This window comes from Dermacentor albipictus, unplaced genomic scaffold (genome assembly GCF_038994185.2).
Source record: "Dermacentor albipictus isolate Rhodes 1998 colony unplaced genomic scaffold, USDA_Dalb.pri_finalv2 scaffold_14, whole genome shotgun sequence".
Classification (NCBI taxonomy): domain Eukaryota; kingdom Metazoa; phylum Arthropoda; class Arachnida; order Ixodida; family Ixodidae; genus Dermacentor; species Dermacentor albipictus.
This window is the reverse complement of record NW_027225568.1, coordinates 14,983,596-14,988,373: the sequence shown is the minus strand read 5'-3', so window position 1 is coordinate 14,988,373 and position 4,778 is coordinate 14,983,596.

Below are 4,778 nucleotides of genomic sequence, written 5' to 3'. Positions count from 1 at the left end.
TTCCTCCTTCATCCCGGCCTTGCGGTTGGCGACCCGTCTGATGAGACGTATCGCGGTGGTAATCTTGGCTGTAATGCGGGAAATGGTCTCACCATTGCCCCGTCGCTTGTCTATAATCATGCCGAGCACACGGATTTTGTCGACCTCCGGGATCACTTGGCTGTTCCTCATCACGATCTTGATGGCCTCGTAATCCCTCGCTTCGCTCTTCTTACGTCTGACGTACTTCGGTGGTAACACCAGCAGTTCTGACTTGCTCGGTGAGCAGATCAAACCGGAACCGTTCAGCTGGTCTTCGATCGCGTCGACGGCTTCTTGTAGCGTGCTCTCAATGTGACCATCGCTGCCTCCCGGAACCCACAACGTGATGTCATCGGCGTAGATGCTGTGCCGAACGCCCTCAACGCGAGAGACTCACTTGGCCACCCCAATCATAACGAGGTTGAATAACAATGGCGAGATGACCGAGCCCTGGGGGCTCCCGACACTGCCGAGCTTCTTCTCGTGGAGCCGTAGATCGCCGGCGCAGAGCTCGCTAGTCCGCCCCGTCAGAAAGTCCTTGATGTATTTGTACGTTTTTGCGCTCATGTTGAGTCTGGACACCTGGGCTAGGATCGCAGATTGCTTCACCTTGTCGAAGGCGCTCTGCAGGTCCAGCCCCAGAATGGCTTTGTTGCCTTTCGTTAGGGTGTCATCGTCAACGACATCTTTTTTCAACAGAATCATCGCGTCTTGGGTGCCGAGGGAACGCCGAAATCCGATGATCGTGGTGGGGTATAGTCGCGCCTCCTCCAGGTAATCCTGCCACCTACACACGAGGACGTGCTCCAACACCTTGCCCACGTAGGACGTGCGCGAGATGGGCCGGAGGTTGTCCGTGTTCGGCGGCTTGCCCGGTTTGGGGATGAGGATGGTCTTGGCAGTCTTCCACTGCTGGGGCAGTGACCCCGTCCTCCAGCACTTGTTGTAATAACCGGTGAGGTTTTTAATGGCTACCTCACTGAGGTTCTAGAGCGCTCTGTTCGAGATGTGATCCGGGCCGGCCACTGACTTGCTGTTTAGTTCGTGCAGGGCCGCTCGCACCTCCTCGACGCTGACGCCACGGTCGAGCTTCTCGTTGGCTTGACCGCCGTACTCGGGATGCCTTTGCATGGGTGTAACTGGAAGGTACTTGCTGTCTATGCACCTGATAACTTCGGTTTCCCCGTTTTCCTTGACTGCTCTGTGAATGACCTTTGTGAGGCGGTCGCGTTGGTGGGATTTTGTTTTAGTCGCGTCGAGCAGATGCCGCATCAAGTTCCAGGTTTTGCCGCAATGCATCTTCCCGTCCGCAGCCTTACACATTTCATTCCACTGTTGCGTGCACAGCAGCCGACAATGGACTTCGATGGCGCGATTCAGCTCCGCCATCTTCTTCCTTAGGCGCCGATTTAGTCGTTGCTCCTTCCACCTGTTTAGGATAGATTGCTTTGCTTCGAATAAGTGCGCGAGGCGGCTGTCAACCTTGTCGACCTGCTCATCCGTTTCTATGATTTTGGTCGCCTCCTTGACCTTCCCTGCGATGTGGGCTGACCATTCTTCTATGTTCGCGATTTCCTCCATGTCCGTTGGTAACAGGCTACGGAAGGCATCCCAATCCGTAAAATTATGTTTTTGGGTGTCCTCCGAGGCCTTTACCTCCTCCGGTATGATGACCTCTACGATGTAGTGGTCACTGCCGAGCTCTGACCCCGTGTTGCGTCAGGAGATATTTCCCTTCTCGTCGTTCTTCACGAACGTAAGGTCCGGCGTCGTATCCCTGCACACAGTATTCCCAATCCTTGTAGGATCAGTCGGGTCTGTGATGAGGGTGAAGCCCAGGTCTAATGTGTCTTGGAACAGGGACGATATAACGTAAAACTATTCCGAACTTTTCTATTACCCGCCGTGGTTGCTCAGTGGCTATGGTGTTGGGCTGCTGAGCACAAGGTCGCGGGATCGAATCCCGGCCACGGCGGCCGCATTTCGATGGGGGCGAAATGCGAAAACACCCGTGTGCTTAGATTTAGGCGCACGTTAAAGATCCCCAGGTGGTCGAAATTTCCGGAGTCCTCCACTACGGCGTGCCTCATAATCAGAAAGTGGTTTTGGCACGGTAAACCCCATAATTTAATTTAATTTGAACTTTTCTATTCCAATTCTGCTATCAGCCCTCCACGATTGGTCAAAAACGTTTTTCGACCACGCCCACTTCACCTGTCTGTCACGCGACGTCACGAAAACCGCGATACCTCCCCATCTGATATTATGTGTACACACTGATTATGCATGATTTGACAGAAAAAAGAAAAACATTTCTGATTCGACCCCTTTTCGCCATTAGCCCTCGGCTATTGGTAAAAAGTTTTCGGGCTGCACCCACTTCACCTGCCTGTCACGCCACGTCACAAATCCGCACAAGCTCACCACGTCAAACTGACGTGTACGCGATAAAGATGCATTAATATGCCGAAGAAAACTTAATTTTCTTCGGAATAGCTGCAGGCTGCCCCGTTCCGAAAGGAATAAAAGATGGCTGCCGCCGATCGCTGAGACGCTGGCTACTCGCACCTGCCGGAGAGCATGGGTGTATTTGCGTATAATAAATCTTCTTGCGTGGCCGTGTAACGTTTTCGAGCCCTTTCGGTACGTTTACCACCTCATTCTGACAACTCTTCTTTCCTGAGGGTTAGTTTTAGCGTCATTCTTAAGCTTCCGTTGCATGCCGCCGTGATTTTCGACCAGCCACCACAAGCGAAGTAAGGGAAAGCCGACCAATCCCACACGCCGGCACCACCCTCTTCATCCGGTTATCGATTTTCAGTGCACTGGCTCTGCCCCAGTGAATCCCCCTCCACTTGGGCGTTCTCCTCGCCTCTTGTCAGCCAGTTAGATACGACAAGCCGCTCAGTTTAGGCAACGTTCTTTGTTTCTCAAGCAAACAAAAGTGACTTCCTATGAGCGAGGACAGCGTTTGATTAACCGCCCGGTGCTTGCGTTGGTGGTTACGTAAATTTAACGTCAGGTGATTGGAATAGAAACATAATGGAATAGTTTTACGTTATAGGGCCCCAGGTCTCGCCCCCTAGTCCAATTGCTTCTTATATCCCCATGCAGGGTGCACGCGTTTAAGTCCTCGCAGGCGACGAGCCTGTGAGTCCCCGCCACGGTGCTGGCTTGACAAGCCGCTCAGTTTAGGCAACGTTCTTCGTTTCTCAAGCAAACAAAAGCGACCTCCTATGAGCGCGGACAGCGTTTGATTGACCGCCCGGTGCTTGCGTCGGTGGTTACGTAAATTTGACGTCAGGAGACTGGAATAGAAACTTATTGGAATAGTTTTACGTTATAGGGCCCCAGGTCTCGCCCCTTGGCCAATTGCTTGTTATATCCCCATGCCGGGTGCACCGCGTTGAAGTCCTCGCAGGCGACGAGCCTGTGAGTCCCCGCCACGGTGCTGGCTCTGTGAAGGAGCGTCTTGAATTTTTGCTTCCAGTGTGAAGGCCTACTATAGATGTTAAGCAGAATGGTGCTGTTCTTTTGTTTCTTGCTCGTAACGACTTTGATGAGAGTGTATTCAATTTTACTGTTGTACAACTCGTGCTCAATGAAGGGGAGTCCCTTGCGAACCAATGTGCATATCCCTCTACCGCCGCAGACCTTCGGAGACTTGGCGTATACCCGATAACCGGGTAGCGACACAGCATCAGTGCGGGTCTCTTGTGTGATAATTATATCCGGCTTGCATGCTACTTGGGTTATGTGTTGCTGCAAGACTGCCCTCTTGCTAGCGAAACCGTTACAGTTCCATGCCAGGTCACGAGACCCTTCACTGCTGTAGTTGTTGCAGTTGCTGGAGCGGCCGTGATTGTAGCTGATTGTACTGTTGCGTTATTTGCTGTATTGCGTTCGTTAACTGCTGACACGTCCGCTCGATGGCGGCGAACCTGTCGTTAATCATCTTGGTGAAGGCTGTCTTCATTTAATCTTCGAGCCCGTCCAGGTGTTCTTCGATTTGGTCGACCTTGTCTTTGATGTTGTCGGCCCGATCGTTGAGCTTGCGCTCCTTAGGTTCTCGATCGCTCGTCGCTTCGGTGCCAGTTCCTTCTCAGCGGATGTTGGTGGTACAGCGCTGCTGATGCTGGGTGTGGGTTCACATGATACCGCTTGGGGCGTTTCGTTATTGGTGGAACGGGTCGTCAGAAGCTTTTTGATTTCGGCGATCTCGTTTGCCATCTTGCTAATAGTGGCCTCTTGCCCACTGACTTTCGTCTCGAGCTCGTTGTTTTTGCGCCTAAGTGCCTGGTTGGCTTCTTTCAACGCCCTCCTGGCCTAGTCTTCCCTCGTCTTGCTGTTGTTGTTGCCATCGACGGTCTTGCTGGTGCTAATGGTCTTGGTCGTTGCGGTGGTATTGGAGGTGGTGGTGGTGGTACCCCCCCTCCCCACGTGCTTTGTTGGCACCGTGCAATTGCTGCATCGGCCCAACTCACGCGCTCACGTGGCTGTGATCGCTTACGGCTAAGGCTATGCTGTCTACTCTCGCTGGCCCTGCCCTTCGAGACGGAACGTGACGCGCGGCGACCAGCTGGGCCGGCAGATGTTGCGGTTGCTGACATCAGCGATGGAAATTCCTCAGCTCTGAGACACGCTCATTATTGCTGCTGCACTTGTTGTTCGGCCATCTTGCGCTCCCATTGCCTCTTTGTAACTACGTATGGGACCTTGTACCTATTCTTGCAAACCTTGTCACCGGTCAGATGTGG